Raw genomic sequence first — 13,252 nt, forward strand, 5'->3', positions numbered from 1 at the left:
ATGGACCACTAAAACGAAACAACCAGTCAGACTTCAAGGCTTGTTTAAGGTAACCAATCAAATTTCAGGAAAATGAAAGACAAAGAAAACCGCTGTGTGGCCAAATTACACGTATGATTTCAGACCAAATTGCAATCCACTCAGTTTTTATTTATGATAATGTTGTATATTACTAACAAAGGCCTTTTAAAATCAAGCCGGTGCTTGAAAAGAACGGCTTCTATTAATTCGGATTGGTTAATGCTGAGTTAACTGGTGTAGAAACTAGAATGTGTTTACGTAGCAATTACGCTGAAGTGTTCTTAAGCAGTCCACGTTGGTGACCATTTATCACCAACTTGGTTGAATTTGGCGTAATATTCTGGCTTAAAGATGACAAATTAAGAAACCATTAGTCCATTAATTTGAAAATGAATAGCTAAAGCAATATTTTTCGACGCAATGGACAAACGTGCGCCAAAATGCCGTCTAAATAGTCTTGGTTCGATTAGTAATAATTTGACCAACTTTGCAGGCGTCAAATTTATTTAAAGGTCATTCGGTTGCTTGTGACTGTTTGCCTATAAAAGGAGCACGCTTCTTTTGGCCTGTCACTTGGGTTTCACGAGAGTCTAGGATTTGGTTCCCACAACCGGCAAAATCAAAGGAGAGGAAGATCGAAGATGAATCCACAGACGTTTTTAGTTGTATTGTTTGTTTTTATGCTCTCGGCACCTACCCTTGTGTTCCCGCAGCCCTATGTCTGTCCTTTTGACTACAGATGCGGACGGGAGCTTCAGGTAGGTGAAACATAACTTTTTTTCTTTTTCAGTCATTCTTCGTTTAGTAGGGACAGAACCGTTGCTGAGCATAAACTATACTTGGAGCTATCTTAGTCCGCGTAGCTGGCGGGTGAGAAATATCGAGCGATGAGGCCGCGCGGAGAATGGGGAGGAGCGCTGGTCCCCCCCCCCCCCTCCCTCGTTATTGCCTCCCGCCAGCTACGCAAGCTAAAAAGATCCTTTTTTTTCTGCCAAGGTAATCACATGGGAAACGAATTTAAACCTGTGAAACAAGCAATTCGGGTCCAATAATTTCCTATCTTTGCTAAGTCACAGACGTCCCCATGACTACCTCTCTGCATTCGGTTACAACCCTTGACTGACAATTTCTGTTTACCGTGGTCTCCTGCACCAAAAACCTTTTTTTCCAGACATCACGCCAGCCTGCCACATTTTTCTGGAGAGAACAGGTCTGACAACCACTGCTCTCGCCTTTACGAAGTCACAGGGCCGTAGCAAGGGGAGGAGCCGGGGGGGAGGGGGGACCCGTGCCCCTCTACTTTTTTACCTCAAAAAGTAAAAACACACGAGTGCAGAAGTTTGAAACAACAAGATGTCAAAAATTCCGGATAGAATCATTCCTGATAAAGTTTAATTACAGTTCCATTTTCCCAGTTCATATTTTTATTTCTCTTATTCGAAGATTTAAAACTATAGAAAAACCAGCTAAAAAATACAGCAAGCGAGAAATGTGACAAAAACATAAATGTGTCAAATCGTCTTGACATCCAGGCCACTCACTGGATTCGTCTTTGGAATATGATCTAAACTAAGCCATATCCTTTTAAAAACCCCGAAAATCGAAGCAGAAGTCGGTCTTATACTGGGTAAGGCCCAGGATGAGAGAAAGGATGAGAAAGTAGAAATGTCTTGCAGAAATGCCAGACAGGAGTTCTGAGAGTGGCCAGGATTATGCTGCTGTCGAGTCTATTGAAGCAGTTGGGTCCCAGTTACCTCCACTTGAAGATAGACGAAATCAGCCAAGAAATCATTTCCTTTTAAGTCCTACGGCAACAGGAATAAAGATTCATGTTTTGGGATCACGTGTAATAATTCCACTAAGCCTCTTGGATCATTGAAATGCACTGTGCTTTTGTATAAGGGTTTTCATCTAAATTTAAAGGCCCAATATGCTGGTAAATTCACTTTCTGGTGTTCCATTTTCAAGTATTTTCATGGGGAGGTATCACACCCATGCCCCCAGTCCCTCTTCCCCCTAACAAAGAACTGGCTTTCACCCGGCCAATGCGTCCTCGAAACCCAAAACCCACAAATTTTAAAATAAAAGTTGCTTCATAGCTTTGTACCCCCTCAGTTTTTCCAGGCCTGCTACGGCCCTGCAAGACTTTTGGAGCAATGTGTGGTCTCTTGAACTTTGAGGCGAGATCGACGGTTTATAAAGGCAACATTCGTGTCAGTCCATCGTCATGCCATCTTATTTTCAGATCACCTTATGTATCGTATATTTTTAAGAAAACAAAATTGTATGTTCTCCAGTTGGTGACAAGATTAATTTAAGGTATATCAAAAGTTTAGTTGTAGTTTAAAAACACTGACACATTGTTCCAAACCTAAGAATATCCGCCAAACAGGTCAAGCCTTCTACTTGCCTGGTATGTGATACAAGACGCCGGTCTCAGTCGCATCATTGCAAAACACACGATCCATTTGAACTGGGTGAGGTGTTTGCTTTTGTGGTTGGTTTCTAGTGACTGTTCCACTGGAAAAGGTTTGTCCAGACCACTGAGAAATCCCAGAATACAGCACGAGTGATTTTTCTTTCCCCAAGCTGTTTGGCAAGTTCATTTATTTTATGTAAATTGTTTGGAAGGCCAAACTCCCATCACCATCGAATTTACTAGCTGTCCTTGGACGCTTTCCTTAAAATACTGAACAAGCTCCACGTTAAAAAATGAACGGAATTTTCTCATGTTACACTTCGTATGGTTAGTGACAAGATTTTTTTTATTCAGGCTAGAGAGGATCCTGGAGTATCAACAACTCGCTTGATGGAACGCTTGCGCATGCTGAGGGAAGCTCGCCTCAGACCTGACAGAGCAGAGGATAAACAATGAGGAAGTGAAGAACAAAGAACCGAAGACCCAACAAGATACTTCATTCAGCAAAGAACAGATTTGTCGTACGACAGTATTTGATGAAGTTCTTTTGAAGCAAATGTTTGTTAAAGGAAAATTGTAGTACCCTCCTAACGCACTACAAAGCGTATTGGATGACTTGGATTTTGTTTTCGGTCTATTGTAGCCACACAACAAGAAAATAAAACAAAGTAATTAATTATGCTTCATTTTCATTGTTCATTTGACCACGATGGACATCCGGAACTTTCTCATTGTCCAGCGATACGGTTTCGTTAGCGAATTACATTGCGCTTGTACTCTGTTTCGAATCCTCTCCCAATTATTGCTCATATTAAAGATGTTCAATATGAGGAATGAGAATATTTGAATACTTCCGCATTCAAAGCCTCACATTGAGGTTAAAAATCCCCTGTTTAAAAGCATCAAAACAACGCTTAAGATGTTCAGGTATTGCTAGTCAATAGTGCACTCTCTTGCATTCAGATGTGCATTCTTTTGGTCAGCCCCAAAAATGACGACCTCTCGGTGGCACTTAGCCAGGAAGTCTGCTAATCATAGACTTACCGCTCTCTTGCGCAGTCTCAGAGTTTTGATACAATATTTTTTCTGATTCTCGGTGCTGATCGACAGAATGATGACCTACAGGGAATAGAAAAGCAAAGGCTCCACGGAAAGATATTAGCCTGCAGAGAATGCGTATTTGTGTAACAAGCGACGAATAATCCTTCGAGTTACTCTACGACGCCATCGAGCGAAGAACTGAAGGAGCGCAGGGGCGCACTAAAAAAATGGTCCCAATTCTCTCCTTGCTGCACTTCCAAAATGGCGGTGTTTCAACGAAAGATCGTCGAAAACCACTTTCAACGAACGTTAACATAAAAACTCCTGCATTTTCGCAATCGTACTCGGACGCCATTTTCATTACTTATACTTGCCTCTAATTCGTAAACACGTATCACGTGCACAAAAATATCGTCGATTGATCGCAAACAATCAGAAACAGATTGCGATTGTGTTTCCATATCGTTGTCTCCTCGCTTTTGCATTGCTACTCGTAGTCTTGTTTGCACTCATCGGCGATTGGTCGGGGATGAACGTAAAAGGTGTTTCCTTTAACACAAACTGTTTGTGATCATGCATATGCTCGCGGAAGGTGCTTGCGATTGTTTGCGACGGAGTTACGCGCATGTGAAAACAGCAGCCGAGAAGTTCCGCATGATTTCACACGTGATTAATCGTTCGTAACTTGGCGTGGGATAACTCTTCAGTTGTTTTTTTCAACTGATCATTTTCTAAGGCAGTAAATACCATAGAATCCGCTTCTGTTGTTAGTTTCTATTCTCTCCTTTTGCCTTATCCAAGCCTTTTTCTTTTCGTCTAGAATTCCACAGCTTCAAAATATTTACAATTTACTGTGCCCTCTGTTCCTCTGTGCCCTCTTTTCCTCTGTGCCCACTGTTTCTCTGTGCCCTCTGTTCCTCTGTGCCCACTTTTCCTCTGTGCCTCTGTGCCCTCTGTGCCTCTGTGCCCTCTGTTCCTCTGTGCCTTCTGTTCCTCTGTGCCCACTGATCCTCTGTGCCCTCTGTTTCTGTGTGCCCACTGTTTCTTTGTGCCCTCTGTTCCTCTGTGCCCTCTGTCCCTCTGTGCCCACTGTTCCTCTGTGCCCTATGTTCCTTCTGTTCCTCTGTGCCCTCTGTTCCTCTGTGCTGTCTGTTTCTTTGTTCCCTCTGTTCCTCTTTTTCTCTCTGCCCTCTGTGCCCTCTGTTTGTCTGTGCCCTCTGTTCGTCTGTGCCCACTCTTCCTCTGTTCCTATGTGCTCTCTGTTCGTCTGTGCCCTCTGTTCCTCCGTTACGCTGCACCCTCTGTGCCCTCTGTTCCTCTGTTCCTCTCTTCCTCTGTGCCCTCTGTTCCTCTTTTCCTCTGTGCCCTCTGTTCCTCTGTGCCCTCTGTTCCTCTGTTCCTCTGTGCCCACTGTTTCTCTATGCCCTCTGTTCCCGCTGTTCCTCTGTGCCCACTGTTCCTCTTTTCACAGTGTTTTTGATGTAGTTAGGTTAATGTCCTTTTCTTCAATGACAGCAGTCAGGTCGTCGTACACGAGCCATGAGCCCAGAGCGCACTATCAAAGATACTGGAGGGCAAATCCAATTGATCTCACAACTCCAATCTTGGGCAAACGCGTCTATTCCGCAACTGCCATGCGAAGCAAATTTGGAGTTAAACCTGCATGGGAAGTTGGGCATTGTTACAGTAGTAAGAAGCAGATCGGTCGATGGTATGAGGGCCCCATTTTACATAGATAACTGCCAACTAAAACGATTCTGGCGGCATTATCGTTTTCAGTAAAGACTTTCACTTTCTTGTTCTCCAACGCCTTAGTATCGGATGCTAACAAGTAGTATGTCGCTTTAAGCTCTCGATATGTATAACTGCACTTGCGTCGGCACAAATTACGACGGACAAAGTAGGAAGTGGTCTAATTGAATAGCCATTGAAATAGTCAGTGTTCAAATACCAAAACTTCAACTCTACCATCAAACTAGATGACATAGGCAATATGGAATCCCAAGCTGATCTGGAGTCAATGGCAGCGTACATTTGACTGGCGAGTAATCCAGCAATCGGCCCAACCCCAAGGTAGATAGAATTTACCAATCCTGCAATCTTAGCTAAATTCCGGAACGTTACGAAGCCGTCTTGAATGTAAAAGTCTAATATTCTTTTGAGCTTCGCCACTTTCTTGTCTGGAACTTCAAACCGCATTAAAATCGTGTTAAGGACGGTGCCTACTATTGTTATTGCGCAAACGTTCTGCGCATCTCCAGATACTCGGATTTCCTATCGCCGATGCTTACTAATGCAGGGATATTTTTGCGCGGTTTAAAACTATTCAGATGAAGTAGATCTTTGTAAGTGCTCGTGGTATCCAAAAAGAAAATTGTGGGTAACCATGCATTCTTTAGAGATAATTGAGCTTCAATTTGAGAAAAAACGCCATACATTGCTTTGTATTTTAGAGCTTTTTACAAATATTGATCATAAATTATCTTTGAAAAATGCGAGGTTACCCCCAATTTTGTTTTTGGATTTCAATAACACTTGTTAAGTTCTACCTTTCCTGCATAATCACAAATCGGGCCAAAAATACCTCTGAATCAGTAGGCACCGTCCTTAATTATGAAACCTAGCCATTTATCTGGGCGACCAGCACGACTTATTTTCATTAACAACAAATCCGGAAGACCCAAGATCTTTACGCTGAATAATACTCGCTGCTTGAGCGGAAAAATTATTAAGTAGACTGCCTAAACCATCATCTAGGTAGACAAAACTGACGTGACCCATCGTGCGCCTACGCCTTACTAGGGGCCGAAGCAATTTCTTGAAACAAAAACAAGCACTGCTAAGCCCAAACGAAAGCACTTTAAAAGTAAAATATCTGAGAGCACCATTGAATTTCCAAGCAAAACCCAAATAGTTTGGACGGTCCGGATGAATGCTAACATGATGGTAGCCTGATTTGAGGTCCCAGGTGAAAAAAACCAGTCACTCTCATCCAAAACCACAGACAGAGATCGCAAATCTTCATACTTGAATTTGAGCACAACTAGACATTAATTAATATGCCTCAAATCTATCACCAAACGAAGTTTTTTGCCTTCGGCAAAAAGGCGGGGCGTTGTGCTCTTGAATACAGCAGTTAGCTAGTAACTGCAGTATTGTTCGCTGCACAAAATGCGGGTGTTCGAGTAAAGATTTGTTTTTTACAAGAAAACAAGGCGATTGGTATTTTGACCAAAAGGTAACCTATAACCTTCTTTAATGATACTTCAGTCCGGGGCCCGCAAACACGTTTCCCAGAAATATGCTGATTTTTCCAATTTGCCAGCTACACTCGGAGAGGCGGTCTCCGCAACAAATTCGCCTGCCGTACGTTTATTAAATGAAGGAAATAAATTGGAATCTTCATCAACCACGTCAGCAAGTCAATCACACCCGCCTCTATCTACGTTTCTTGCACAGGATTCGCTGAGGTGCCCAAACTCCCCGCACTATAAATTTTATCGTCCAAAAACCAAAATTAAAATATATTTCTACTCAGTGTTCTACTCCCAAAGCGACTGAAGGCATGAAAAAATTTAGTCTAGTGGACTGAAGTCGTTCGCAGTACAGACCGAAGTGAATCGAATTGAATATGCTAACCGATATATACTAAATGCAAATAACTTGCAATTAACTTGACGATTGCAAAGGACAGGAGCGAGGACGGCACAGTCGGTTAGTGCGAGGCCTTGAGTTCGATTCCCGGATCTCCCATCCCTGTTTCGACTTCTTTCCATTTTGTGTAGCTTGAGTAGCTTTAAACACCCGTAAAACGGAGCACTGATGGAGAGGGGGGAGTAAAATGGGCGCACTGTCGACCTCAGGTTTGTCAGTTGAATTACTGTTACGAGTTATCGACGTTAAATATGGTTGCTTTACTTTACTTTTAATACCATTCCAATCGTAATGTGCAGAAGGCTATTATTTGCTTTACTGCGTACCGCAAATAATTTTCCATTAAAATGAACTACCCAAAATTGTGGAAACGCGGCATTATGGCTTGAGTGCATCTCTCGTATAGAAACAGCGACCATTCTAGGAAATTTTATGTGGGAAGCAAATCACAAAATAAGTCAGATAAATTTCTCAACTGTTAATCCTCGGACCTACGGTCCACACGGGACAAAAATGGCTTGCAACCTCCTTTCGTGTTACCGAACTCCTCGTATTTGCTTCAGACATGTCTGAGTTTGTTGGGTGAAAAGAAAACACTGACCCCCGGTCCATGGACCCCTCTACCGACCGGGTCCACGAACTGCCTCACGGACCGGTCCACGGACTACCCCTACGGACCCCCTATACGGACCACCTTGAAACAACATAGAAATGAAAAAATAAAGAAAAAAAAAATCTAAATATTTGACTTACTGGTTGTCTCGATAGATCACTCTTGCACGGTCACTCGTGTCGGCGAAATCTCAACCGTTATGCTCCGAAAATTTAACAGACTAAGGCTCAGGTTCGGGCGCAAAGTCTATTAATCGTCCTATTAATCACACATTGCCCCTTCCTTCAATGTGGACCGGAATGCTTCGAAAAAGATTGATAATAAGTAAGTTCTATTTGTATTTTATTTCCTTCCCTCTGCCATTTTTCGGATCATTCTCCCGCGGGTTTGTGAACTCGCACCAAGCTTCACGATCTCTCTGTTCCGAACAAAATGGCGGAAGGAACTTAGATATTACCGGTCTTTATCGAAGCACTCCGGTCAACAGCGAAGGAAAAGGCAACGCCTGTGCCGCTGGCAAGAGTGGTCTATCCAGACAACCGGTATAAACAAATTATCAGTTGTTATTTATTTTTCTTTATTTATTTTTAATTCTGTGTTGTTTTGGGGTGGTCCGAAGAGAGGGTCCGTAGGGGTAGTCCGTGGACCGGTCCGCAAGCCAGTCTGTGGACCCGGTCCGTAGGGGGGTCCAAGGACCGGGTGTCAGTGTCTTCGGGTCACCCGAGTTTGTTTACATTAACGCACGGTGTAACGCGAGTCGCACAGTGCTAAGTTGGCTACAACCAATTTTGTATCCCACTACTGTAACAGTGTATATGGAATAATTACCTTATTAAATGTTAATAACTCCTAAAAGTATGAAAGTTTGGAGATTTTGCCTCCAGCCAAAAATCTTGGAATGATCATAAGGTATAGAAACTGACAACCAAGATTTGGTGAGCCAATAAAAAATTAACCGGCTGGAAACGAATCATCTGGGCCGGTTCCTGAAAGATGTAATAACTCTATTCCAGGGAGAAATGTGCCTTATTCCAGGAATACCTTTATTACCGGAATAAATTCTGTTCTGTTAGAATAGCAGATTTATTTCTGGAATAACTGTTATAGAGCGGTTCTCAATTGAGTGTCGAAAGTAATTAGCAAATTGCTTTGGTTTTGCATTTACTTCACTCAGTGATTGGTTGAAAGTTCTCGCGCCATTTTTTCAACCAATCAGAACTGAAAGCAAAACCAATCGTGGCTGGCGCGTGCATATTTTCCCGCGCTTTGTGTCGGCTACGTGTAATTACTTTGAGTCTTGATTGGTTTATTGGATTGTCTCCGTCCTTTTTGATTGGCCAAAGTAATTACTTTGGTTTTGGTTTTACGACACTCAATTGAAACTCGCTCTATCATGTATAATTTATTCCTCCTTCCAGGAACCGGCCGCTGTTGTTTAAATCTTTATCAATAAAGGGCAAAATTACTGAGCGCTGATTGGCTGAGACAGAGGGCATTTTTTCTTAATCGAGGGCAATTTTGGAAAATTTCCAAAACACTCGTGCAATTAATCCTTAATAGTACTCGACCTCATGTGATTACCTATACTAAACATACAGCGGCATTTTACACAAAATTGATCCAGTGAGGTGGCCGGAATGCTACTTCAGAAGTGATATGCCAATGTTTATTTGCTCAAGTAATCATAAAAAGAGTAAGCATAAAAAAATCAATTCTTTTCGTTCTAATTATGTCTTTCGCAAAAAAGCCTGAAGGAATTTCTTTAAGCAATTTCTGAGGAATTTCCTCATGAATGGACTTGTTATGATTTCTTCCTTTGCTGTGTGATTATTTTAATGCCATTTCTTTCTTTGTTTAATTCTTCGTTTACTTGCATTCAAAAGAGACATGTTACTCCCGCCAGTGAGCCGGATGCTGTCAGTGTACGATTAGCCTTGGTCAAACATTAAAGGTCGAGTGTATGTTAGTCTTGTGTTCTAGCCGCAAATGAGCACAAAAAAATAACCGATACAGAGAGCTCGAGTTTCCGAAATTTTACTAGAGAGTGCACAGAAAGCCGTACTACTAAATAATTGGATAACAGTGGCACATGAGACGCTAGCGCTTGTTAGATGCACTCTTGTTTCATAAGAACCTTTTTTAAAAGAATGTTCAGGCTGAGATTAACCCGGAGGGTCAAAATTTAAGAACATTCCAAGAACCTATCCAGGCTGAGTCGAGTCAGTTAAGAACGTTTCATTTTTTTCTCGGGGATTGTTTTTTGAACATTAACAAAGTGATTTCCTCATTGCATGGTGCCGTGTGGAGCAACTCAGTTTGTAGTCGAACTTTAGTATACCACTCAACTTTTAGAACATGTTAAGAACGTTTTCAGGTTCAGCCCCCAAATTAGGCGTTTTTGTAGAAAAGATTGTCTAATCATTCCTCTGTTTAAAATAAAGATGTTAAAAAAATCGGAACTGCAATTATGGAATGCAAAATCTTGAATCAGTGATCAATAACATCACTGCAGGGATGAAAATAAATGAACCGATTTCATTTTCATCCGAAAACACTTTCGGGTTTCAAACGCATGGGCTGAAATTGCAATGAGAAAACCGAGATAAGGATCAAGATATTTAGATCGAAGCGAAAGCTTTGCAATTGCCTTGTCCATGACGAGTGGAATTCACGTATTTTGCCTCCGTCACCCAACAATGTATTGATCAAAATACTGTTTAGATTATTGCTGATACTGATTAAGAGGTAATTATTTCTATGTTGATAAAAGTATCAGTGCATGTGGGACTTTTGGAATATTGTTTCCGTACGCAAGTGCTATAAATAATGAAAGTCAATTCGTGGCGGCTGATTCAAGTGGTTTCACACACAGATTTCACAATGCAACATATGCGATTTGCAGTGGGTGTGTTCTTCAATTGACTGATGTATTAGAAGTAAATTCGTCCATTATAAACCACGAAATGTTGTGACTAATGTAATGTAATGTACTGTAATTTTACAAGGAAAAGTTTTTCTTTTCTTGGATACTGACAATGCCGACAGGTGCATGTTCAGTTAATTAAAACTTTGGTGTAAATCACAGTGACGTGGGGTATTTAATAATTTAAGTTTCTTAGATACCCGAAAACAGTATTTTCTTTAATATAAGTGCGTGAATATGAATGTTTTAGCAACAAGCAGTGCTTACAAACTAACACAAGACAATAATACTTAAAAGGAGGGTTATAGACTTCAGTCAGTTTACATTGTTTTACTATGAGCGAATTGCTTTCTATCTCCTCTTCTCCTATAAGTTTCTTAAATGACTCGATGGACATTGTAATATGTCAACGAGACTTATGACAGAAAAGAATTCAATCAGGGGATATAGATCTCATCAATACTTATAAACCCCTAGTGATATATCGTTTGTGCAATCAGCATTTACAGTTAGTAATTTCCAGACTCTCACTCGCGCTCTTGTTGGTAAATTAATTATGAGCTGGATAGGTTAAATGCTGTTCAGCAAGCAAATAAACGCAGTTTTTCAAGGTCTCATTAGTCTAAAAGATTTGACGAAGCATGGAGTACTTCAAACTTTTGGTACTTCTTTGTGTTATCGTAGCTGTAGCGTCAGTGTCCTCGTCAAATAAGAGATGCTCGTCTAATTCATATTGGGCAGCTCATTTTGGCTACCGTTGTAGGGTTTGTATTAGCTTCGTTACTAGTATATTCCAGACTGTCTGTTTTATTTCCCCGTAAGGATTGTGCAATATTCGATTCATATGCACTTTGTAAAGAAACAGTAATCTCTCAGTCTGAACCAGAAACACTGAGTTCTTGTTTTAGGTTCATGAAGTATTTTTTTAGAACTTAATATATCAGCCCTTTCATTACTTTTTTATTAAAAGTAGCTTAAGAGTAGTTTAAAAGATCGAAACGATGAAGTGGTTTAGTTCTTATACTAGTCTACCATTTGCAAAAACTTAGTTACTTACGAGTTTTAGAAACTGTTTGATTTCTCGTCAGACCTTTCTTTCTAATTTTACCTTGTTTTATTTATTTTGCATTTTTTTTATGCCTTTGTCTTGGTCCTTACAACCCATCGATAATTTCAAAGCCACCATTGAAAGAAAGCAAAATGATGTATTAGTTTTTTTAGTTTCAGGTTGTAACACCATTGAAAGAGTATCCATTACAATATTTAATCAGGCTGAGTGGACGAAAGCGGGTTGAAACTATAACTGACTTCACTCCACTAATTCTGACTGTTGGCTCATAGTTAGCAGAAGAGAAGTTGTTTAATTATTAAGAAAACAAGCTTAGGAAATTTAAAATCCTGTCTCCGTTGAAGTGTGAGAAGCTCTTATGCCAAACTATTAAAGAAGGGTCCCAATGGGGTTAAGCGTGTGGCGTGAAACGTCCAAAAAATTAACAGTGTGTCGTGAAAAAGGGAAACAATTAACCGTGTGTCGTGAATTATTTTGTCCAGATAACCGTGTTGTTTGTAGCTTTTCCTAAGCTCTGAACAATTATTTGATGTAAAAATTAAGCGTGCACCGTGAAATCGCGAAATTTTTAACCGTGTACCGTTTTTGCTACACCCCCATTGAGACCCTCTTAAAACGAACACTGACTCAGTCAAATTCTTCAAATTCAAGTTCTCTTTCTTTTTTCCAGATTAAGTTTGAAAACATCACCCTTCACTCTAACTATAACAGGAAACGTAAAATAATCAGAATTCACTAAGACACGCACAGAAAAGTCTAAATTGCGCTTCAACCTCCCGCTTTCATTTCAGCAAACTACTTACTGATTTCACAACCCTTAACGGAGATGGCAACTGATTATAATTATTACTGCATTGAGCCACCCCGATCAAAGAACGTGAATGTGATCCTCTTTTGTCTCATTCCTTTTCCCCTTTCAGACTCGCAGTCTTCCAAGGAAGGAGTGGCTTGGAGAAATCCGTGACACATTTCCGGATCAGATTCAAGATGACGGAAATTTTGAAGAGTCGGACGTCGCCATGGGAAGAACGCATAGGATGGACACAGAATCTGACCAGGACAGAGAGGCGTCCAAATACAGTTACGCTGAAATCAGATCCTACTTGAACAAACAGAACTAAAGGAAGAAAATATGCTTACAAGCACATCGGTGCATAAATGTCCGCAAAACTAAAATATGTGTTTTTAAGTTGAAGAAAAGCTAGGAGACGTAAATACCGGCTTTCGGTATAAAATGTTAGTACATAAAAATGTTTCAGGGAAATAAAAGAAAATGCTTTCACGTACGTCATTTAATTTACTGAGTAATCTGTGAGCCTTTACCTTCCTTCCTCAGTCAGCTCTCATGGACTCTTCCCTCCAATATTGATAATGTCGGCGAACAGGTATGGCGGGGAAAGGCGTCCAACCAATATGTTCTTGGTTCGATTTGCGCCCTTGCAACGTCATGGCGATAAACGCCGGGTTCTGTTTGTTAGACTGTACTAGTCCGTTTACCACTCTATTGAAAAC

General features: G+C 40.9%; 2 long non-coding RNA genes across 2 annotated transcripts; both read left to right on the forward strand.

Annotated features, from left to right (window-relative positions):
* The first annotated feature begins 592 nt into the window (after positions 1-592).
* On the forward strand, positions 593-3,121 carry LOC137995750 (uncharacterized). The gene is made up of 2 exons (XR_011122279.1): positions 593-779; positions 2,795-3,121. It is a non-coding gene; the product is annotated as an uncharacterized lncRNA (long non-coding RNA).
* Positions 3,122-11,271: 8,150 nt separating this feature from the next.
* LOC137995753 (uncharacterized) lies at positions 11,272-13,026 on the forward strand. The gene is made up of 2 exons (XR_011122280.1): positions 11,272-11,435; positions 12,661-13,026. It is a non-coding gene; the product is annotated as an uncharacterized lncRNA (long non-coding RNA).
* Positions 13,027-13,252: the final 226 nt, after the last annotated feature.

This window comes from Montipora foliosa, chromosome 3 (assembly GCF_036669935.1).
Source record: "Montipora foliosa isolate CH-2021 chromosome 3, ASM3666993v2, whole genome shotgun sequence".
NCBI classification, from domain to species: domain Eukaryota; kingdom Metazoa; phylum Cnidaria; class Anthozoa; order Scleractinia; family Acroporidae; genus Montipora; species Montipora foliosa.